General features: G+C 49.0%; 1 protein-coding gene across 6 annotated transcripts in view; it reads right to left on the reverse strand.

Moving 5' to 3' along the window:
- KBTBD12 (kelch repeat and BTB domain containing 12) overlaps window positions 1-25,515 on the reverse strand; it is a 123,727-nt gene that overhangs the window by 81,494 nt on the left and 16,718 nt on the right. The gene's annotated exons all lie outside the window — the stretch shown is intronic.

The raw sequence follows: 25,515 nt of genomic DNA on the forward strand, positions 1-25,515 counted from the left end.
GTCATTTATACCAAAAAATGTACTGTGTAGAAACGGAAGCCCCCAAAACTTACAAAATGGCGTTTTTTCTTCAATTTTGACACAATGATATTTTTTCCATTTTGCCGTAGATTTTTGGGTAAAATGACTGGCGTCATTACAATGTAAAATTGGTGGCGCAAAAAATAAGCCATCATATGGATTTTTTGGTGCATAATTGGAAGAGTTAGGATTTTTTAAAGGTAAGGAGGAAAAAATGAAAGTACAAAAACGGAAAAACCCCGGGTCCTTAAGGGGTTAAAAAGGTGAGTTTATTGATAAAGGTGGTTATGTATATTCAGTATATCCTGAAATTATAAGGAAAATAATGGATAGCAAGATCAGGGAAAAACGCATTTCGTATGTGTATAGAGCCTTGGTAAGCCTGACTAAAAATAAACTATTCCATAAGAGCTTTACACAATGGCAGGATCTAGTATAATAATAAAATGGGATACCGTACGGAAAAATATTAATCTGGTATCTCCAAATTTAAGGATTATTTGATGTATAATGAGGTCATTTGTATAGGAGGAGTTGTTCTCAATTTTTTGTAAACTGCTAAATGAAATAATGAAAAAAAAAAATAAAAAATAAAGAACCATTTTATTTTTTGATCTGCTGAGCCATAAGAGGGCAAAACATAAAAATAAATATATTTCTAGGGTGAAAGTACTAGTTTAGTCCTTGTACACATTTCCTTTCTTAGGTCAGTTAGGATTACCACTATATTTCAAGAATGTGAAAAGGCAGAACAATACTAGGGACAATTATTTATTTCACCTTTTCTTTTAAAAACCTTATGATATATTTATGCTTTAATTTTTTTTCATCACATTTCCAGTGTCTCAGAAGTTCACATACACGTGGTAAGTATTCAGGATATAAGCAGAAAAAATGCTAATCCCATGCTATTTCAATGGGTTGAGGAGACAGGACTCATTTTTACCTATACAATGGTTGGTGTTGGGGAGGTCTTTAACCAACCACCTCCTCCCCCAAAGTAAAGGGCCTGTTTTGGCTTTAAAGGGAAACTCACAGCAACATCACCCACACTAAACTGCTGGTAGTGTGGATAGGGCTGATCCCAATGGGGCTGATTCCTACACAGTGCCCTTCCCGGGATATCACTTCAAACTCTTAAATAATCTGCTGCTCATGTTTTTGTGACAGATACCACAGAACACTGTCAGAGGTCTTGGGAAGTCAATGCTTTGATGCACGGGTGGATTAGGGTACCATGGGTCCAGTCTGTTCCTAATGTGTGCCCCCACCCATTCTGCCTACAAAATTGCACTAATGTGTTTCAAGCAGGTAACCCCTTTTACCACATTAGCGCTATTTCATAGACCAGATGTATGGACAGTATGGCTCTATTTTAATGGAATCACTTATAAAATGTATTGGAATGTTGTTAGCATTTTGCTATGAAATATTGTGTTTATAATTCATAGACCATGTCTATGTGGCCTTAGGGCTTACAAAGAAAAATACACTGCTGCATTTGCAAGAATCTGGCAAGTAGCCCCGGATTCCCGGAGTAGGGGCCGCAGGGCATATGGCCGCCAAACCACTTACATAATAAACTACCACGGCCTCAATGTTTCAGAGCTGTTTTGTACTCAATGGGGGGGGGAGGGGGGTATGGGCTCAGTTGTCTATGTCCATTTTATTGACTGCCAAAACCTATAACACCTTTAAGATGGATTCTTGCAGCTTTACCATTGTAGTATGTACTATGAACAACTTAGGGGGTTCAGAGGTAGCAGTAGTACTTGGAGCCTGAGGGGCTCTAAAAGCCCTTCTCCCACATAAAAAGTCATCAGTAGTACAAATGGCATGTTAGGGGGAGTCCCAGTAACAGATTTCATATTGAAGCACAGTATTTCAAGCTATACGACTGCACTGGGGCTTAGATGATGGGCACTGGGACCCAGGACATCCTAACTACTCAGACAACCAATTTCACAATGGTTTTGCTAAAAACTGTTACTTTATGGAATATACATTTTTTTCAAATGTTTGTTTTCTTGAGATTCTGGGATCGTAGGGGGAAATGATCTTTACTTACAATGAACGATTGTTCTATTTGTGCGTAAAAGAGAACAAAGTCAGTTCCCACACGTAGATGGAGGCGTCAGAAGCCTTTGCGGCTGTAATTTCATGGTTTCATATTGTATATATCCAATCTACACAAGTAATAAACTGAAAGGGGTTTTACCATGAAGATAAATAGGTCTAAACAGATGCATTATATGAAATTAAACATATTTGCAAATACAAGTTATCAGAAATGCAATCATTTTTGAAAGGCAGCCCTACTAATATGGCTGGATGCTCTTGTTACGCCGAGCGCTCCGGGTCCCCGCTCCTCCCCGGTGCGCTGCGATACCGTCTCCAGCCGGGATGCGATTCGCGATGCGGGTGGCGCCCGCTCGCGATGCGCATCCCGGCTCCCGTACCTGACTCGCTCTCCGTCTGTCCTGTCCCGGCGCGCGCGGCCCCGCTCCCTAGGGCGCGCGCGCGCCGGGTCTCTGCGATTTAAAGGGCCACTGCGCCGCTGATTGGCGCAGTGGTTCCAATTAGTGTGTTCACCTGTGCACTCCCTATTTATACCTCACTTCCCCTTCACTCCCTCGCCGGATCTTGTTGCCATTGTGCCAGTGAAAGCGTTCCCTTGTGTGTTCCTAGCCTGTGTTCCAGACCTTCTGCCGTTGCCCCTGACTACGATCCTTGCTGCCTGCCCCGACCTTCTGCTACGTCCGACCTTGCTTCTGTCTACTCCCTTGTACCGCGCCTATCTTCAGCAGCCAGAGAGGTTGAGCCGTTGCTAGTGGATATGACCTGGTCACTACCGCCGCAGCAAGACCATCCCGCTTTGCGGCGGGCTCTGGTGAAAACCAGTAGTGACTTAGAACCGGTCCACTAGCACGGTCCACGCCAATCCCTCTCTGGCACAGAGGATCCACCTCCTGCCAGCCGGCATCGTGACAGTAGATCCGGCCATGGATCCCGCTGAAGTACCTCTGCCAGATGTCGCTGACCTCACTACGGTGGTCGCCCAGCACTCACAACAGATAGCGCAACAAGGCCACGAGCTGTCTCAACTGACCGTGATGCTACAGCAGCTACTACCACAGCTTCAGCAATCATCTCCTCCGCCAGCTCCTGCACCTCCTCCGCAGCAAGTGGCCGCTTCAGGCCTACGACTATCCTTGCCGGATAAATTTGATGGGGACTCTAAGTTTTGCCGTGGCTTTCTTTCACAATGTTCCCTGCACTTGGAGATGATGTCGGACCAGTTTCCTACTGAAAGGTCTAAGGTGGCTTTCGTAGTCAGCCTTCTGTCTGGAAAAGCTCTGTCATGGGCCACACCGCTCTGGGACCGCAATGACCCTGTCACTGCCTCTGTACACTCCTTCTTCTCGGAATTTCGTAGTGTCTTTGAGGAACCTGCCCGAGCCTCTTCTGCTGAGACTGCCCTGTTGAACCTGGTCCAGGGTAATTCTTCCGTTGGCGAGTACGCCGTACAATTCCGTACTCTTGCTTCAGAACTATCCTGGAATAATGAGGCCCTCTGCGCGACCTTTAAAAAAGGCCTATCCAGCAACATTAAAGATGTTCTGGCCGCACGAGAAATCCCTGCTAATCTACATGAACTCATTCATCTTGCCACTCGCATTGACATGCGTTTTTCCGAAAGGCGTCAGGAGCTCCGCCAGGATATGGACTTTGTTCGCTCGAGGCGTTTTTTCTCCCCGGCTCCTCTCTCCTCTGGTCCTCTGCAATCCGTTCCTGTGCCTCCCGCCGTGGAGGCTATGCAAGTTGACCGGTCTCGCCTGACACCTCAAGAGAGGACACGACGCCGCATGGAGAATCTCTGCCTGTACTGTGCCAGTATCGAACACTTCCTGAAGGATTGTCCTATCCGTCCTCCCCGCCTGGAAAGACGTACGCTGACTCCGCACAAAGGTGAAACAGTCCTTGAAGTCAACTCCGCTTCTCCACGTCTTACTGTGCCTGTGCGGATATCTGCCTCTACCTTCTCCTTCTCCACTAAGGCCTTCTTGGACTCCGGATCTGCAGGAAACTTTATTTTGGCCTCTCTCATCAACAGGTTCAACATCCCAGTGACCAGTCTCGCCAGACCTCTCTACATCAATTGCGTTAACAATGAAAGATTGGACTGTGCCGTGCGTTACCGCACGGAACCCCTCCTAATGTGCATTGGACCTCACCACGAAAAAATTGAGTTTTTGGTCCTCTCCAATTGCACTTCCGAAATTCTCCTTGGGCTACCCTGGCTTCAACACCATTCCCCAACCCTGGATTGGTCCACTGGGGAGATCAAGAGTTGGGGTCCCTCTTGTTCCAAGGACTGTCTTAAACCGGTTCCCAGTACTCCTTGCCGTGACCCTGTGGTTTCCCCTGTAACCGGTCTCCCTAAGGCCTATATGGACTTTGCGGATGTTTTTTGCAAAAAACAAGCTGAGACTTTACCTCCTCACAGGCCTTATGACTGTCCTATTGACCTCCTCCCGGGCACTACTCCACCCCGGGGCAGAATTTATCCTCTCTCTGTCCCAGAGACTCTTGCTATGTCTGAGTATATCCAGGAAAATTTAAAGAAGGGCTTTATCCGCAAATCCTCCTCTCCTGCCGGAGCCGGATTTTTCTTTGTGTCCAAAAAAGATGGCTCCCTACGTCCTTGCATTGACTACCGCGGTCTTAATAAAATCACTGTAAAAAAACGCTATCCCCTACCTCTCATCTCTGAACTCTTTGATCGCCTCCAAGGTGCCCACATCTTTACCAAACTGGACTTAAGAGGTGCCTATAATCTCATCCGCATCAGAGAGGGGGATGAATGGAAAACGGCATTTAACACTAGAGATGGACACTTTGAGTATCTGGTCATGCCCTTTGGCCTGTGCAACGCCCCTGCCGTCTTCCAAGACTTTGTTAATGAAATTTTTCGTGATCTCTTATATTCCTGTGTTGTTGTATATCTGGACGATATCCTGATTTTTTCTGCCAACTTAGAAGAACACCGCCAGCATGTCCGCATGGTTCTTCAGAGACTTCGTGACAATCAACTTTATGCCAAAATGGAGAAATGTCTGTTTGAATGTCAATCTCTTCCTTTCCTAGGATACTTGGTCTCTGGCCAGGGACTACAAATGGATCCAGATAAACTCTCTGCCGTCTTAGATTGGCCACGCCCCTCCGGACTCCGTGCTATCCAACGTTTTTTGGGGTTCGCCAATTATTACAGACAATTTATTCCACGTTTTCCCACCATTGTGGCTCCTATTGTGGCTTTAACCAAAAAGAATGCCAATCCTAAGTCATGGCCTCCTCAAGCGGAAGACGCCTTTAAACAGCTCAAGTCTGCCTTTTCTTCGGCTCCCGTGCTCTCCAGACCTGACCCATCTAAACCCTTCCTATTGGAGGTTGATGCCTCCTCTGTAGGAGCTGGAGCGGTCCTTCTACAAAAAAATTCTTCCGGGCATGCTGTTACTTGTGGTTTTTTTTCTAGGACCTTCTCTCCGGCTGAGAGGAACTACTCCATCGGGGACCGAGAGCTTCTAGCCATTAAATTAGCACTTGAGGAATGGAGGCATCTGTTGGAGGGATCAAGATTTCCCGTTATTATTTACACCGATCACAAGAACCTCTCCTATCTCCAGTCTGCCCAACGGCTGAATCCTCGCCAGGCCAGGTGGTCTCTGTTCTTTGCCCGATTTAATTTTGAAATTCACTTTCGGCCTGCCGACAAGAACATTAGGGCCGATGCTCTCTCTCGTTCCTCGGATGCCTCGGAAGTAGAGCTCTCTCCGCAACACATCATTCCCCCTGACTGCCTGATCTCCACTTCTCCAGCCTCCATCAGGCAAACTCCTCCAGGGAAGACCTTCGTTTCTCCACGCCAACGCCTCGGAATCCTCAAATGGGGTCACTTCTCCCATCTCGCAGGTCATGCGGGTATCAAGAAATCCGTGCAACTCATCTCTCGTTTCTATTGGTGGCCGACTCTGGAGACGGATGTTGTGGATTTTGTGCGAGCCTGCACTGTCTGTGCCCGGGATAAGACTCCTCGCCAGAAGCCCGCTGGCCTTCTTCATCCTCTGCCTGTCCCCGAACAGCCTTGGTCTCTGATTGGTATGGACTTTATTACTGACTTACCTCCATCCCGTGGCAACACTGTTGTTTGGGTGGTCGTTGATCGATTCTCCAAGATGGCACATTTCATCCCTCTTCCTGGTCTTCCTTCAGCGCCTCAGTTGGCAAAACAATTTTTTGTACACATTTTTCGTCTTCACGGCTTGCCCACGCAGATTGTCTCGGATAGAGGCGTCCAATTCGTGTCAAAATTCTGGAGGGCTCTCTGTAAACAACTCAAGATTAAATTAAACTTTTCCTCTGCATATCACCCTCAATCCAATGGGCAAGTGGAAAGAATTAACCAGGTCCTGGGTGATTATTTACGCCATTTTGTTTCCTCCCGCCAGGATGACTGGGCAGATCTTCTACCATGGGCCGAATTCTCGTATAACTTCAGAGTCTCTGAATCTTCCTCCAAATCCCCATTTTTCGTGGTGTACGGCCGTCACCCTCTTCCCCCCCTCCCTACTCCCTTGCCCTCTGGTTTGCCCGCTGTAGATGAAGTGACTCGTGATCTTTCCATCATATGGAAAGAGACCCAAAATTCTCTTTTACAGGCTTCATCTCGCATGAAAAAGTTTGCCGATATGAAAAGAAGAGCTCCCCCCATTTTTGCTCCCGGAGACAAGGTATGGCTCTCCGCTAAATATGTCCGCTTTCGTGTCCCCAGTTACAAACTGGGACCACGCTATCTTGGTCCTTTCAAAGTCTTGTGCCAAATTAATCCTGTCTCTTACAAACTTCTTCTTCCTCCTTCTCTTCGTATTCCTAATGCCTTTCATGTCTCTCTTCTTAAACCACTCATCATCAACCGTTTCTCTCCCAAGTTAGTTTCTCCCACTCCTGTCTCCGGTTCTTCTGACGTCTTCTCAGTGAAAGAGATACTGGCCTCCAAGACGGTCAGAGGAAAAAGGTTCTTTTTGGTGGATTGGGAGGGCTGTGGACCTGAAGAGAGATCCTGGGAACCTGAGGACAACATCCTAGACAAAAGTCTGCTCCTCAGGTTCCCAGGCTCTAAGAAGAGGGGGAGACCCAAGGGGGGGGGTACTGTTACGCCGAGCGCTCCGGGTCCCCGCTCCTCCCCGGAGCGCTCGCTTCACTCTCGCTACCGCAGCGCTCCGGGCAGCTCCACTGACCCGGTGCGCTGCGATACCGTCTCCAGCCGGGATGCGATTCGCGATGCGGGTGGCGCCCGCTCGCGATGCGCATCCCGGCTCCCGTACCTGACTCGCTCTCCGTCTGTCCTGTCCCGGCGCGCGCGGCCCCGCTCCCTAGGGCGCGCGCGCGCCGGGTCTCTGCGATTTAAAGGGCCACTGCGCCGCTGATTGGCGCAGTGGTTCCAATTAGTGTGTTCACCTGTGCACTCCCTATTTATACCTCACTTCCCCTTCACTCCCTCGCCGGATCTTGTTGCCATTGTGCCAGTGAAAGCGTTCCCTTGTGTGTTCCTAGCCTGTGTTCCAGACCTTCTGCCGTTGCCCCTGACTACGATCCTTGCTGCCTGCCCCGACCTTCTGCTACGTCCGACCTTGCTTCTGTCTACTCCCTTGTACCGCGCCTATCTTCAGCAGCCAGAGAGGTTGAGCCGTTGCTAGTGGATACGACCTGGTCACTACCGCCGCAGCAAGACCATCCCGCTTTGCGGCGGGCTCTGGTGAAAACCAGTAGTGACTTAGAACCGGTCCACTAGCACGGTCCACGCCAATCCCTCTCTGGCACAGAGGATCCACCTCCTGCCAGCCGGCATCGTGACAGCTCTCTTGTTTTTTGCTTGTTGCCATAGGATACATTTGTAGGCAGTTTCCTCTTCTGGTCAGGCATGCTTAGTTGCTCAGTTCTCAAAATCTCAATTTACAAAAAATAGGGGTGTCGCTAAAAATAATCATTTATTTATACTCATTAAAATCCACCAAAATAGAAGAAAATGGAACCCAAAGAAAGGTGTGTAGGGATACAAAGTTTTCCAACAACAGAGGGTATATGAATGGTGTCTCACAACTTCATCCTCCTATTGTCATAAAGCCCTCACATATCCCTAATGGATGTGCGGGATAGTCTAATAGGATAGGGCTTAGTGTAGATCAGGTGAGGGTATTAAAACTCCTCCCTCATGTTAACCATATATCACAATAGATAAAGATAGGATACAACAAATGTTCCCTCAGAATCTGCAACAAAAATTTTCCCAACGTGTTTCTGTCCCTGCGCCATTGACTATGCACAGGGACGTCCTCAGGGGAACCTGATCATGCAACTGGATGATACTATAAACATAAGTATGATACAGATGGGCTAGGTTTCCCCAAATATGTATACCACATTGGCCAGGGAAGTTGTCAGCCCAGTTTTACATGTGGAACCCAACTTGCACGGTCCGTTAAGACATGTAGTTAGCCTGCAGTGGCAGGGAGGGCTGGAAAGTGTCTTGGTGTGAGGACATGGCTATAATGTCTGGAGTTCCCCTCAGACATTATAAATATACAGTCAAATAGACTGCATCATACAGCTTCTATACTGCATACAGTTACATACATATGCAAGAGGGAGTCTGGCCAAATATTCACTGGCCAGGATGAGGAAAATATACATTATATAATATTACGTACTGTATAGCTTATGTATTACAGTCTGTAACACTAAATTCACTAAGCAGGAGGAGGGGGGAGGATATCATTCCCTATGATAACACTGTACACTGTTGTAGGAGAGAATAAATAACTTTACCATTACGAAGATTAGATTCTAGATGCAGCACATAAATGAGCATCTGCACTAATGGCTGTTAGGAAATGAAGTTCAAAGCAAACCATGTGACAAGGAAATAAGGTCATGTCTGCATTATTTTTCAAAGGCAGACATTCAACTTCATTATACCTCATAAAATATCAAGTTTGCTGTGGAAAGTGGATCATGGTAAAACCCCTTTAATAAACAGAGATCCTGCAGACATAAATTTTACTTAAATAGGGGAAGAACAACATGAAGAAACACGTTGGTGAAAAAATCCCAACATTTCATGAAAATTTAGCATTTTTCTAACTTTGAAACTCTCTGCTTGTAAGGAAAATGAATATTCCAAATAAATTATATATTGATTCACAAATACAAAATGTCTACTTCATGTTGGCATCATAAAGTAGATTTTTTTTAACTTTTGGAAGACATCAGAGGGCTTCAAAGTTCAGCAGCAATTTTCCAATTTTTCACGAAAATTTCAAAATCAGAATTTTTCAGGGACAAGTTCAGTTTAAAGTGGATTTGAGGTGCTTTCATGTTAGAAATACCCCATAAATTACCCCTTTATCAAAACTGCACCCCTCAAAGTATTCAAAATGACATCCAGAAAGTTTGTCAACCCTTTAGGTTTTTCACAGGAATAGCAGCAAAGTGAAGGAGAAATTTCAAAATCTTGATTTTTTACACGCGCATGTTCTTGTAGAGCCATTTTTTGAATTGAGTAAAAGGAGAGAAATCCCCCCAAAATTTGTAACCCCATTTCTCTTGAGTAAGGAAATTCCTCATATGTGGATGTAAAGTGCTCCATGGGTGCACTAGAGGGCTCAGAAGGGAAGGAGCAACAATGGGGTCAATACGATTAAAATTATACCCATGTTTACACGCTTTACTATTATTGTACTACTTTAAAAAAATATCAAACTTTTTAAACAAAATTAGTATGTTTTAAATCATCCTATTCTGACCCCTTTAACTCTCTCATTTTTGCATATACAGGGCTGCATGAAGGCTCTTTTCTTGTGCCATGATCTGTAGTTCTTATCGGTACCCCTTTTGCGTGAATGTGACTTTTTGATCACTTTTCATTTAATTTTTTCTGGGATGTGATGTGGCCAAAAATCAGCAATTTCTGACTTTTTTTTTCATGTTTACGCTGTTCACACTATGGAATAGTTAGCATTATATTTAAACAGATCGGACATTTACACACGGCTGATACCAAATATGTTTATTATTTCTTTTTTACGCTTATTTTTTTTTTACTGGGGAAAAGGGGCTATTAAAATTTTTGTTGTAGGAGGAGCTTTTTCACATTTTTTTAAAACTCTCCACAAGGAATCAGATCAGCCCCTAGAAGTGCTGCATTGTTGCAGTTGCAGTAATCTGTATTGATCACAGCATCTGAGGGTTAATGGCAAACATCAGCGCGACGTTCCCCTTCACCCACAAATCATTTTTTTTGTTTTGCCGTACATTTTATTGTAAAATAAAAGGTGTCATTGCAAAGTTATGTTATGTCTCTTAACCCCCTACCGCAAAACGCTGTTTATAAATGGCACTGCGGCATGGCAGGGATATGAAGCGAGCTCAGGAGCTGAGCTCACATCATTCCCGCATGGTCCCGGCTGCTATCAGCAGCCAGGACCCGTGGCTAATGCCGGACATTACCGGCATTAACTCTTTAGACGCGGCGATCAAAGTTGATCACCACGTCGAAAGTGAAAGCTTCCCGGCAGCTCAGTCGGGCTGATCGGGACCACCGCATTGAAAGCGCGGTGTCCTGATCAGCTAGGATGCACAAGGAGGGTGCCTTACCTCCCTCCTGAGCATCCGATTGCCGAATGACTGCTCCGTGCCTGAAATCCAGGCAGGAGCAGTCAAGCGGCGATAACACTGATCAGTGCTATGCAATGGCATAGCATTGAACAGTGTAAGAGATCAGTGTAATGCATGTTATAGTCCCTTATGGGGGCTATAACATTGCAAAAAAAAAGTGGAATAAATAAGTTAATTAAGATGATTTAACCCCTCCCCTAATAAAAGTTTGAAAAAAAACTGTGTTAATAAAATTAAACAGATGTGGTATCACCACGTGTGTAAATGTGCGAACTATAAAAATATATCGTTAACTAAACCACACGGTCAATGGCGTACGCACAAAAAATTCCAAAGTCCAAAATAGCATATTTTTGGTCACTTTTTAGACCATAAAAAATTTATAAAAAGCTATCAAAAAGTCAGATCAAAACAAAAAGGTTACCGAAAATAACTTTTAAATTGAGCCCTCATACAAAATCAAACCTATACAAGTAGGGTATCATTTTAATCATATGGACCTACAGAATAAAGATAAAGTGTCATTTTTTACTGAAAAATGTACTGCATAGAAACGGCAACCCCAAAAGTTACAGGAGTGCTTCCTAAGCTTACCAGCGCCCCTGTCCCTGCCTACTTGTCCGCCTATCCTAAATGATAGGCCGGAAACTGGTCGACAATCCCTTCCTAAATAAGTGAGGGGAGTCAAATGTCAACACAATAAAATACAATCCTGTCTGTTGTCAGGAGCAACAGGGAAAAAAACAACTAACAAAGACAAACTAAATGTACACACCTAAAGTCGATGTCAGTCAAACCGAGTCAAGCCAGGAGTGGGAAGAGGTGCCAAATCGCTATAACCAAAGAGAAGTCAGATATGAAGCCAGAAGTCAAGTTGCTGGGTATACAAGGAAATAAGGGAATGCTAGCTACTCAGGTAATGACCAGTTTCACAGGCATCTTCCCAGAGACTGATGCCTGATAATATAGGGAGATGCACATGTGGTCAATCAGTAGCTAGCCCCTCAGACAGCAGGGCGTAACCCAGCCACCTTGCAACAACCAGGGCCGGATCATCATTGGTGCTTATGGAGCACCTGCTCCGGGCCCCGTGCCCGCAGGGGGCCCCGTCACATTCGGGACATCCCTGCGGGATGCTGAGTTGTGGATCGGGGCCCCTGATAGCCCGGCCGCGGCCACTTTAAAACAGTGACCAGCGGCGGCTCCTGTGGGCCCGCCCCGGACTCCTCCTGCTTTTTCTATATTTCATATTTCCTTACCTGGCTGCGCTCGGCAGGCTCAGGTGATGCGTTGGGTCATGTGGGCTGTGACGAGTGACGTCTCCTGTGGCTCCTCTGCACAGCGTCAGGGACATCACTCGTCATTTCCTGCAGTGCACAGTTTTCTTCATTACACCCCAGCGCTGCAGGAAATGACGAGTGACGTCCCTGACGCTGTGCAGAGGAGCCGCAGGAGACGTCACAGCCCACAAGACCCGACGCATCACCTGATCCTGCCGAGCGCAGCCAGGTAAGGAATTATGAAAAATAGAAAAAGGAGGAAGGGGGGGGGAGCAATGATGGGGGGAATGATTGGCAGGGGGGGGGGGAATGATGAACGGGGGGGGGGGTAATGATGAGCGGGGGGGTTGGAGGGTAATGATGAGTAGGGGGGGTAATGAGGAGCAGGGGGGGTAATGATGAGCAGGGGGTAATAATGAGCAGGGGGGAATGATGAGCAAGGGGGGAATGATGAGCAGGGGGGAGCAGGGGGGAGCAGGGGGGGAGAATGATGAGCAGGGGGGTAGTGATGAGCAGGGGGGTAATAATGAGCAGGGGGGGTAATAATGAGCAGGCGGGGTAATGATGAGCAGGGGGGGTAATGATGAGCAGGGGGGAATGATGAGCAGGGGGGGTAATGATGAGCAGGGGGGGTAATGATGAGCAGGGGGGGTAATGATGAGCAGGGGGGTGTAATAATGAGCAGGGGGTGTAATAATGAGCAGGGGGTAATGATGAGCAGGGGGGAGAATCATAAGCGGGGGGGGTAATGATGAGCAGGGGGGGTAATGATGAGCAGGGGGGGAGAATGATGAGTAGGGGCAGGGAATGATGAGTAGGGGGGATGATGAGCAGAAGGGGGGGAGAATGATGAGCAGGGGAAAACGTGGGAAAGGAGGCGGGGGGGGGGGGGTAAATATGGCACAGAGGCTGATAAAAGGGGAGGAAGGAGGGGGGGGAACTGAGGATCAAGGGGAATCAAAGTTGGGGGGATGATGAGGCATATAGTTCAGAGTTATAGTCATTTATTTTATATTTATTTCTTTCCCCCTCAAATTTTCCTGTGAAAATGAGGGTACGTGTTATATGCCAGTGTGTGTTATACGCAGATAAATACTGTAATGTCCCGGTTACCTTTCTGTGGCCCCGCAATAACTTTAAAAACGCAGGGAGGTAGCACACGCAGGGACATCACTGACGTCCTGTGCGTGCACCCATAGGAGCGGAGCAACGAGGATGCACGCATGGTAAGTTACCTACACGTCATCTTCAGTGCTCCGACCACCGCTCCTCCGGTCCCAGGACCTGCTGCTATGGCCCCTAGGCCATAGCAGTAGATCATGACCCCGGACCAGAGGAGCGGTGGTCGGAGCACTGAAGTGGGGCAGTAAACAGACATACAGTTCTCCAGCCATACACTGTATATGATCGGAAGCTGTATGTCTGTGCGGGACACTGCCAACGTAATGTGGGGGGACTACAACCTACTGTGGGGGAACTACAACCTAATGTGGGGGAACTGGGGGTGGGGTTGGTGGAGAAAAATGTAGTGGAGAAGGACCAGGATGGCATGGGAGGCTGAAGTGAGGTTGTTTGGGGGGGGTGGGGTGGGGGGTGAGGTAAGGTAAGTGTGGGTTATGTAAAGCGGGCAGAGGAGTGTGAAGGGGACTGAGGGGGGGTAGGGGGTTCAGAAAAGTGAAATAGTGGAGAAGGACCAGGAGTGTTGAAGGGTTATCCTTTGGATAGGGGATAAGATGTCTAGGGGGGGAGTACCCCTTTAAGGACCAGGGGAGGACTAAGGCTAAGTTTCCAGAGAAGGCAAAAGCACAAGAAAAAAATGCCAAAAAATTACCATAACACAGGAAAAAGCAGTAGCAGTTTTTCTGTGTTTTTGCAGGTAAAAAAAGGGGGAAACCTAGCCTTAGATGTCTCTGGGACCATCATAATGAAGTGCTCCATCTTCCAGGCAGTCTTAATCTGGCCCTGGCAACAACACCTTGTCAGCACCTGTTAAAGGAAATCTGTCATCAGAATCACCCGCACTAAACCTGTTACACAGGTGTCACGATGCCGGCTGGCAGGTAGTGGATCCTCTATGCCAGAGAGGGATTGGCGTGGACCGTGCTAGTGGATCGGTTCTAAGTCACTACTGGTTTTCACCAGAGCCCGCCGCAAAGCGGGATGGTCTTGCTGCGGCGGTAGTGACCAGGTCGTATCCACTAGCAACGGCTCAACCTCTCTGGCTGCTGAAGATAGGCGCGGTACAAGGGAGTAGACAGAAGCAAGGTCGGACGTAGCAGAAGGTCGGGGCAGGCGGCAAGGATCGTAGTCAGGGGCAACGGCAGGAGGTCTGGAACACAGGCTAGGAACATACAAGGAAACGCTTTCACTGGCACGATGGCAACAAGATCTGGCAAGGAAGTGCAGGGGAAGTGAGGTGATATAGGGAAGTGCACAGGTGATCAGACTAATTGGAACCACTGCGCCAATCAGCGGCGCAGTGGCCCTTTAAATCGCAAAGACCCGGCGCGCGCGCGCCCTAAGGAGCGGGGCCGCGCGCGCCGGGACAGGACCGACGGGGAGCGAGTCAGGTACGGGAGCCGGGGTGCGCATCGCGAGCGGGCGCTACCCGCATCGCGAATCGCATCCCGGCTGGAGGCGGCATCGCAGCGCCCCGGGTCAGTGGATCTGACCGGAGCGCTGCAGTGAGGAGAGTGTAGCGAGCGCTCCGGGGAGGAGCGGGGACCCGGAGCGCTCGGCGTAACAGTACCCCCCCCCTTGGGTCTCCCCCTCTTCTTAGAGCCTGAGATCCTGAGGAGCAGACTTTTGTCTAGGATATTGTCCTCAGGTTCCCAGGATCTCTCTTCTGGACCACAACCCTCCCAATCCACTAAAAAAAAGGTTTTCCCTCTGACCTTTTTGGATGCCAGAATTTCTTTGACGGAGAAGATGTCCGAGGAGCCGGAAACAGGAGTGGGAGGAACAGATTTGGGAGAGAAACGGTTGATGATAAGTGGTTTAAGAAGAGAAACGTGAAAGGCATTAGGAATACGAAGAGAAGGAGGAAGAAGAAGTTTGTAAGAGACAGGATTAATCTGGCACAAAATTTTGAAAGGACCAAGATAGCGTGGTCCCAACTTGTAGCTAGGGACACGGAAGCGGACATATTTAGCGGAGAGCCATACCTTGTCTCCAGGAGAAAAAATGGGAGGAGCTCTTCTTTTCTTATCCGCGAACTTCTTCATGCGTGATGAAGCCTGTAAGAGAGAATTTTGGGTCTCTCTCCATATGATGGAAAGGTCACGAGAAATTTCATCCACAGCGGGCAGACCAGAGGGCAACGGGGTAGGGAGGGGGGGAAGAGGGTGACGGCCGTACACCACGAAAAATGGGGATTTGGAGGAAGATTCAGAGACTCTGAAGTTATACGAGAATTCGGCCCATGGAAGAAGATCTGCCCAGTCATCCTGGCGGGAGGAAACAAAATGTCGTAAATAATCACCCAAGACCTGGTTAACTCTTTCTACTTGTCCATTGGATTGAGGATGATATGCAGAAGAAAAATTTAATTTAATCTTGAGTTGTTTACAGAGAGCCCTCCAGAATTTAGACACGAATTGGACGCCTCTATCCGAGACGATCTGCGTAGGCAACCCGTGAAGACGAAAAATGTGTACAAAAAATTGTTTAGCCAACTGAGGCGCTGAAGGAAGACCAGGAAGAGGGATGAAATGTGCCATTTTTGGGAATCGATCAACGACCACCCAAATAACAGTGTTGCCACGGGAAGGGGGTAAATCAGTAATAAAATCCATACCAATCAGAGACCAAGGCTGTTCGGGGACAGGCAGAGGATGAAGAAAACCAGCGGGCTTCTGGCGAGGAGTCTTATCCCGGGCACAGATAGTGCAGGCTCGCACAAAGTCCACAACATCCGTCTCCAGAGTCGGCCACCAATAGAAGCGAGAGATGAGTTGCACAGATTTCTTGATGCCCGCATGACCTGCGAGATGGGAGGAGTGACCCCATTTGAGGATTCCGAGGCGTTGGCGTGGAGAAACAAAGGTCTTTCCTGGAGGAGTTTGCCTGATGGAGGCTGGAGAAGTGGAAATCAGGCAGTCAGGAGGAATGATGTGTTGCGGAGAGAGTTCAACTTCAGAAGCATCCGAGGAACGAGAGAGAGCATCGGCCCTAATGTTCTTATCGGCAGGCCGAAAGTGAATTTCAAAATTAAATCGGGCAAAGAACAGAGACCACCTGGCCTGGCGAGGATTCAGCCGTTGGGCAGACTGGAGGTAGGAGAGGTTCTTGTGATCGGTGTAAATAATAACTGGAAATCTTGATCCCTCCAGCAGATGCCTCCATTCCTCAAGTGCTAATTTAATGGCTAGAAGCTCTCGATCCCCGATGGAGTAGTTCCTCTCCGCCGGAGAGAAGGTCCTAGAAAAAAAACCACAAGTAACAGCATGCCCATAAGAATTTTTTTGTAGAAGGACAGCTCCAGCTCCCACTGAGGAGGCATCAACCTCCAATAGGAAGGGTTTGGAAGGGTCAGGTCTGGAGAGCACGGGAGCCGAAGAAAAGGCAGACTTGAGCCGTGTAAAGGCGTCTTCCGCTTGAGGAGGCCAAGACTTGGGATCGGCATTTTTTTTGGTTAAAGCCACGATAGGAGCCACAACGGTAGAAAAATGTGGAATAAATTGCCTGTAATAATTGGCGAACCCCAAAAAGCGTTGAATAGCACGGAGTCCGGAGGGGCGTGGCCAATCTAAGACGGCAGAGAGTTTGTCTGGATCCATTTGTAGTCCCTGGCCAGAGACTAAGTATCCTAGGAAAGGAAGAGATTGGCATTCAAACAGACATTTCTCTATTTTGGCATAGAGTTGATTGTCACGAAGTCTCTGAAGAACCATACGGACATGCTGGCGGTGTTCTTCTAGATTGGCAGAAAAAATCAGGATATCGTCCAGATATACAACAACACAGGAGTATAAAAGATCACGAAAAATTTCATTAACAAAGTCTTGGAAGACGGCAGGGGCGTTGCACAGGCCAAAGGGCATGACCAGATACTCAAAGTGTCCATCTCTGGTGTTAAATGCCGTTTTCCACTCATCCCCCTCTCTGATGCGGATGAGATTATAAGCACCTCTTAAGTCCAGTTTGGTAAAGATGTGGGCACCTTGGAGGCGATCAAAGAGTTCAGAGATGAGGGGTAGGGGGTAGCGGTTCTTAACCGTGATTTTATTAAGACCGCGGTAGTCAATGCAAGGACGTAGGGAGCCATCTTTTTTGGACACAAAGAAAAATCCGGCTCCGGCAGGAGAGGAGGATTTACGGATAAAGCCCTTTTTTAAATTTTCCTGGACGTATTCAGACATGGCAAGAGTCTCTGGGGCGGATAGAGGATAAATTCTGCCCCGGGGTGGAGTAGTGCCCGGGAGGAGGTCGATAGGACAATCATAAGGCCTGTGAGGAGGTAGAGTCTCAGCTTGTTTTTTGCAAAAAACATCCGCAAAGTCCATATAGGCCTTAGGGAGACCGGTTACAGGAGGAACCACAGAGTCACGGCAAGGGTTACTGGGAACCGGTTTTAGGCAGTCCTTGGAACAAGAGGACCCCCAACTCTTGATCTCCCCAGTGGACCAATCCAGGGTTGGGGAATGAAGTTGAAGCCAGGGAAGTCCAAGGAGAATTTCAGAAGTGCAATTGGGGAGGACCAAAAGTTCAATCCTCTCGTGGTGAGATCCGATGCACATTAGAAGGGGCTCCGTGCGGAAACGTATGGTACAGTCCAATCTTTCATTGTTTACACAATTGATGTAGAGGGGTCTGGCGAGACTGGTCACTGGGATGTTGAACCTGTTGACGAGAGAGGCCAAAATAAAATTTCCTGCAGATCCGGAGTCCAAGAAGGCCACAGCAGAGAAGGAGAAGGCAGAGGCAGACATCCGCACAGGCACAGTAAGACGTGGAGAAGCAGAGTAGACATCAAGGACTGTCTCACCTTTGTGCGGAGTCAGCGTACGTCTTTCCAGGCGGGGAGGACGGATAGGACAATCCTTCAGGAAGTGTTCGGTACTAGCACAGTACAGGCAGAGATTCTCCATGCGGCGTCGTGTCCTCTCTTGAGGTGTCAGGCGAGACCGGTCGACCTGCATAGCCTCCACGGTGGGAGGCACAGGAACAGATTGCAGGGGACCAGAGGAGAGAGGAGCCGGGGAGAAGAAACGCCTCGTGCGAACAGAGTCCATATCCTGGCGGAGCTCCTGACGCCTTTCGGAAAAACGCATGTCAATGCGAGTGGCTAGGTGAATGAGTTCATGTAGATTAGCAGGGATTTCTCGTGCGGCCAGAACATCTTTAATGTTGCTGGATAGGCCTTTTTTAAAGGTCGCGCAGAGGGCCTCATTATTCCAGGATAATTCTGAAGCAAGAGTACGGAATTGTACGGCATACTCGCCAACGGAAGAATTACCCTGGACCAGGTTCAACAGGGCAGTCTCAGCAGAAGAGGCTCGGGCAGGTTCCTCAAAGACACTTCGGATTTCCGAGAAGAAGGAGTGTACAGAGGCAGTGACGGGGTCATTGCGGTCCCAGAGCGGTGTGGCCCAAGACAGGGCTTTTCCAGACAGAAGGCTGACTACGAAAGCCACCTTAGACCTTTCAGTGGGAAACTGGTCCGACATCATCTCCAAGTGCAGGGAGCATTGGGAAAGAAAGCCATGGCAAAACTTAGAGTCCCCATCAAATTTATCCGGCAAGGATAGGCGTAAACCAGAAGCGGCCACTCGCTGCGGAGGAGGTGCAGGAGCTGGCGGAGGAGATGATTGCTGAAGCTGTGGTAGTAACTGCTGTAGCATAACGGTCAGTTGAGACAGCTGTTGGCCTTGTTGCGCTATCTGTTGTGACTGCTGGGCGACCACCGTGGTGAGGTCGGCGACAACTGGCAGAGGAACTTCAGCGGGATCCATGGCCGGATCTACTGTCACGATGCCGGCTGGCAGGTAGTGGATCCTCTATGCCAGAGAGGGATTGGCGTGGACCGTGCTAGTGGATCGGTTCTAAGTCACTACTGGTTTTCACCAGAGCCCGCCGCAAAGCGGGATGGTCTTGCTGCGGCGGTAGTGACCAGGTCGTATCCACTAGCAACGGCTCAACCTCTCTGGCTGCTGAAGATAGGCGCGGTACAAGGGAGTAGACAGAAGCAAGGTCGGACGTAGCAGAAGGTCGGGGCAGGCGGCAAGGATCGTAGTCAGGGGCAACGGCAGGAGGTCTGGAACACAGGCTAGGAACATACAAGGAAACGCTTTCACTGGCACGATGGCAACAAGATCCGGCAAGGAAGTGCAGGGGAAGTGAGGTGATATAGGGAAGTGCACAGGTGATCAGACTAATTGGAACCACTGCGCCAATCAGCGGCGCAGTGGCCCTTTAAATCGCAAAGACCCGGCGGGCGCGCGCCCTAAGGAGCGGGGCCGCGCGCGCCGGGACAGGACCGACGGGGAGCGAGTCAGGTACGGGAGCCGGGGTGCGCATCGCGAGCGGGCGCTACCCGCATCGCGAATCGCATCCCGGCTGGAGGCGGCATCGCAGCGCCCCGGGTCAGTGGATCTGACCGGAGCGCTGCAGTGAGGAGAGTGTAGCGAGCGCTCCGGGGAGGAGCGGGGACCCGGAGCGCTCGGCGTAACAACAGGCTTGTAGTGCGGGTGATCCTGATTAAAATGCTCCTTACCTGGTTAAAAATGGTTCAGTGGTTCTTAAGATATCTATATTTTTAGTTTTCTGTTATTCCCTGGCTTGGGACTCAGTGGGAGGTGTTATCATCTGGGACTCGGCCACACGTCATTGTAGCTGGGCGGAGCTGCCGCCCGGCTCATGAATATTCATGACCTTAGCCTCCTGGTCTAACTCATTTTTCTAGGTCTGGTGGGGAGGGCCGCGAGGATAAGTTCATGAATATTCATGAGCCGGGCGGCAGCTCCGCCCAGCTAGAGTGACGTATAGCCGAGTCCCAGATGATAACACCTCCCACTGAGTCCCAAGCCAGGGAATAACAGAAAACTAAAAATATAGATATCTTAAGAACCACTGAACCATTTTTAACCAGGTAAGGAGTATTTTAATCAGGATCACCCGCACTACAAGCCTGTGTAACAGGTTTAGTGCGGGTGATTCTGATGACAGATTTCCTTTAACCCTCCTGGTGCTGACACCTCCTTAAAATTCATAATTTTTTTATTTTACATGAGGGCTTGCTTTTTTGCGTGACCAATTGTAAGTTGTAATAACACCTTTTATTTTACCATAACATGTACGGACGGCATAACCAAAAAAATATTATTTTGTGGGGAAAGCACAAAAAAACAAGTTTTGCAACTTTTGGAGAGTTTTGTTTTTTATGTAGTGACTACAGTAAAAATGACATGTTTTATTTATTCTGTGGGTCAATACGATTAAAATTATACCCATGTTTACACGCTTTACTATTATTGTACTATAAAAAAATATCAAACTTTTTAAACAAAATTAGTATGTTTTAAATCATTGTCACGATGCCGGCTGGCAGGAGGTGGATCCTCTGTGCCAGAGAGGGATTGGCGTGGACCGTGCTAGTGGACCGGTTCTAAGTCACTACTGGTTTTCACCAGAGCCCGCCGCAAAGCGGGATGGTCTTGCTGCGGCGGTAGTGACCAGGTCGTATCCACTAGCAACGGCTCAACCTCTCTGGCTGCTGAAGATAGGCGCGGTACAAGGGAGTAGACAGAAGCAAGGTCGGACGTAGCAGAAGGTCGGGGCAGGCAGCAAGGATCGTAGTCAGGGGCAACGGCAGGAGGTCTGGAACACAGGCTAGGAACACACAAGGAAACGCTTTCACTGGCACAATGGCAACAAGATCCGGCGAGGGAGTGAAGGGGAAGTGAGGTATAAATAGGGAGTGCACAGGTGAACACACTAATTGGAACCACTGCGCCAATCAGCGGCGCAGTGGCCCTTTAAATCGCAGAGACCCGGCGCGCGCGCGCCCTAGGGAGCGGGGCCGCGCGCGCCGGGACAGGACAGACGGGGAGCGAGTCAGGTACGGGAGCCGGGATGCGCATCGCGAGCGGGCGCCACCCGCATCGCGAATCGCATCCCGGCTGGGGACGGTATCGCAGCGCACCGGGTCAGTGGAGCTGCCCGGAGCGCTGCGGTAGCGAGAGTGAAGAGAGCGCTCCGGGGAGGAGCGGGGACCCGGAGCGCTCGGCGTAACAGTACCCCCCCCTTGGGTCTCCCCCTCTTCTTAGAACCTGAGAACCTGAGGAGCAGACTTTTGTCTAGGATATTGTCCTCAGGTTCCCAGGATCTCTCTTCAGGACCACAACCCTCCCAATCGACCAGGAAAAAGGTTTTCCCTCTGACCTTCTTGGAGGCCAGTATCTCTTTAACGGAGAAGATGTCAGAGGAGCCGGAAACAGGAGTGGGAGGAACAAACTTAGGAGAGAAACGGTTGATGATAAGTGGTTTAAGAAGAGAAACGTGAAAGGCATTAGGAATTCGAAGAGAAGGAGGAAGAAGAAGTTTGTAAGAGACAGGATTAATCTGGCACAAGATTTTGAAAGGACAAAGATAGCGTGGTCCCAATTTGTAGCTAGGGACACGGAAGCGGACATATTTAGCGGAGAGCCATACCTTGTCTCCAGGAGAAAAAATGGGGGGAGCTCTTCTTTTTCTATCAGCAAACTTCTTCATGCGTGATGAGGCCTGTAAAAGAGAATTTTGGGTCTCTTTCCATATGGTGGAAAGATCACGAGATATTTCATCCACAGCGGGCAAACCAGAGGGCAAGGGAGTAGGGAGGGGGGGAAGAGGGTGACGGCCGTACACCACAAAAAATGGGGATTTGGAGGAGGATTCAGAGACTCTGAAGTTATACGAAAATTCGGCCCAAGGTAGAAGATCTGCCCAGTCATCCTGACGGGAGGAAACAAAATGGCGTAAATAATCACCCAGGACCTGGTTAATTCTTTCTACTTGCCCATTGGATTGAGGATGATATGCAGAGGAAAAGTTTAATTTAATCTTGAGTTGTTTACAGAGAGCCCTCCAGAATTTTGACACGAATTGGACGCCTCTATCCGAGACGATCTGCGTGGGCAACCCGTGAAGACGAAAAATGTGTACAAAAAATTGTTTAGCCAACTGAGGCGCTGAAGGAAGACCAGGAAGAGGGATGAAATGTGCCATCTTGGAGAATCGATCAACGACCACCCAAACAACAGTGTTGCCACGGGATGGGGGTAAGTCCGTAATAAAGTCCATACCAATCAGAGACCAAGGCTGTTCGGGGACAGGCAGAGGATGAAGAAGACCAGCGGGCTTCTGGCGAGGAGTCTTATCCCGGGCACAAACAGTGCAGGCTCGTACAAAATCCACAACATCCGTCTCCAGAGTCGGCCACCAATAGAAACGAGAGATGAGTTGCACGGATTTCTTGATACCCGCATGACCTGCGAGATGGGAGGAGTGACCCCATTTGAGGATTCCGAGGCGTTGGCGTGGAGAAACGAAGGTCTTCCCTGGAGGAGTTTGCCTGATGGAGGCTGGAGAAGTGGAGATCAGGCAGTCAGGGGGGATGATGTGTTGCGGAGAGAGCTCTACTTCCGAGGCATCCGAGGAACGAGAGAGAGCATCGGCCCTAATGTTCTTATCGGCAGGCCGAAAGTGAATTTCAAAATTAAATCGGGCAAAGAACAGAGACCACCTGGCCTGGCGAGGATTCAGCCGTTGGGCAGACTGGAGATAGGAGAGGTTCTTGTGATCGGTGTAAATAATAACTGGAAATCTTGATCCCTCCAACAGATGCCTCCATTCCTCAAGAGCTAATTTAATGGCTAGAAGCTCTCGGTCCCCGATGGAGTAGTTCCTCTCAGCTGGAGAGAAGGTCCTAGAAAAAAAACCACAAGTAACAGCATGCCCGGAAGAATTTTTCTGTAGAAGGACCGCTCCAGCTCCTACAGAGGAGGCATCAACCTCCAATAGGAAGGGTTTAGATGGGTCAGGCCTGGAGAGCACGGGAGCCGAAGAAAAGGCAGACTTGAGCTGTTTAAAGGCGTCTTCCGCTTGAGGAGGCCATGACTTAGGATTGGCATTCTTTTTGGTTAAAGCCACGATAGGAGCCACAATGGTGGAAAAATGTGGAATGAATTGTCTGTAATAATTGGCGAACCCCAAAAAACGTTGGATAGCACGAAGTCCGGAGGGGCGTGGCCAATCTAAGACAGCAGAGAGTTTGTCTGGATCCATTTGTAGTCCCTGGCCAGAGACCAAGTATCCTAGGAAAGGAAGAGATTGACATTCAAACAGACATTTCTCCATTTTGGCATACAGTTGATTGTCACGAAGTCTCTGAAGAACCATGCGGACATGCTGGCGGTGTTCTTCTAGGTTGGCAGAAAAAATCAGGATATCGTCCAGATATACAACAACACAGGAATATAAGAGATCACGAAAGATTTCATTAACAAAGTCTTGGAAGACGGCAGGGGCGTTGCACAGGCCAAAGGGCATGACCAGATACTCAAAGTGTCCATCTCTAGTGTTAAATGCCGTTTTCCATTCATCCCCCTCTCTGATGCGAATGAGATTATAGGCACCTCTTAAGTCCAGTTTGGTAAAGATGTGGGCACCTTGGAGGCGATCAAAGAGTTCAGAGATGAGAGGTAGGGGGTAGCGTTTTTTTACAGTGATTTTATTAAGACCGCGGTAGTCAATGCAAGGACGTAGAGAGCCATCTTTTTTGGACACAAAGAAAAATCCGGCTCCTGCAGGAGAGGAAGATTTGCGGATAAAGCCCTTCTTTAAATTTTCCTGGATATACTCAGACATAGCAAGAGTCTCTGGGACAGAGAGAGGATAAATTCTGCCCCGGGGTGGAGTAGTACCCGGGAGGAGGTCAATGGGACAGTCATAAGGCCTGTGAGGAGGTAAAGTCTCAGCTTGTTTTTTGCAAAAAACATCCGCAAAGTCCATATAGGCCTTAGGGAGACCGGTTACAGGAGGCACCACAGGGTCACGGCAGGGAGTACTGGGAACCGGTTTAAGACAGTCCTTGGAACAAGAGGGGCCCCAACTCTTGATCTCCCCAGTGGACCAATCCAGGGTAGGGGAGTGGTGTTGAAGCCAGGGTAGTCCAAGGAGAATTTCGGAAGTGCAATTGGGGAGGACCAAAAACTCAATTTTTTCATGGTGAGATCCGATGCACATTAGGAGGGGCTCCGTGCGGAAGCGTATGGTACAGTCCAATCTTTCATTGTTAACACAATTGATGTAGAGAGGTCTGGCGAGACTGGTCAGCGGGATGTTGAACCTGTTGGTGAGAGAGGCCAAAATAAAATTTCCTGCAGATCCGGAATCCAAGAAGGCCATAGTAGAGAAGGAGAAGGTAGAGGCGGATACCCGCACAGGCACAGTAAGACGCGGAGAAGCAGAGTTGACATCAAGGGCTGTCTCACCTTTGTGCGGGGTCAGCGTACGTCTTTCCAGGCGGGGAGGACGGATAGGACAATCCTTCAGGAAGTGTTCGGTACCGGCACAGTACAGGCAGAGATTCTCCATGCGGCGTCGTGTCCTCTCTTGAGGTGTCAGGCGAGACCGGTCAACCTGCATAGCCTCCACGGCGGGAGGCACAGGAACGGATTGCAGGGGACCAGAGGAAAGAGGAGCCGGGGAGAAAAAACGCCTTGTGCGAACAAAGTCCATATCCTGGCGGAGCTCCTGACGCCTTTCGGAAAAACGCATGTCAATGCGAGTGGCTAGATGAATGAGTTCATGTAGGTTAGCAGGGATTTCTCGTGCGGCCAGAACATCTTTAATGTTGCTGGATAGGCCTTTTTTAAAGGTCGCGCAGAGGGCCTCATTATTCCAGGATAGTTCTGAAGCAAGAGTACGGAATTGTACGGCGTACTCGCCAACGGAAGAATTACCCTGGACCAGGTTCAACAGGGCAGTCTCAGCAGAAGAGGCTCGGGCAGGTTCCTCAAAGACACTTCGAATTTCCGAGAAGAAGGAGTGTACAGAGGCAGTGACGGGGTCATTGCGGTCCCAGAGCGGTGTAGCCCACGACAGAGCTTTTCCAGACAGAAGGCTGACTACGAAAGCCACCTTAGACCTTTCAGTGGGAAACTGGTCCGACATCATCTCCAAGTGCAGGGAACATTGAGAAAGGAAGCCACGGCAAAATTTAGAGTCCCCATCAAATTTATCCGGCAAGGATAGTCGTAGGCCTGAAGCGGCCACTCGTTGCGGAGGAGGTGCAGGAGCTGGCGGAGGAGATGATTGCTGAAGCTGTGGTAGTAGCTGCTGTAGCATCACGGTCAGTTGAGACAGCTGGTGGCCTTGTTGCGCTATCTGTTGTGACTGCTGGGCGACCACCGTGGTGAGGTCGGCGACATCTGGCAGAGGAACTTCAGCGGGATCCATGGCCGGATCTACTGTCACGATGCCAGCTGGCAGGAGGTGG

This window comes from Hyla sarda, chromosome 6 (genome assembly GCF_029499605.1).
Source record: "Hyla sarda isolate aHylSar1 chromosome 6, aHylSar1.hap1, whole genome shotgun sequence".
Lineage (NCBI taxonomy): Eukaryota > Metazoa > Chordata > Amphibia > Anura > Hylidae > Hyla > Hyla sarda.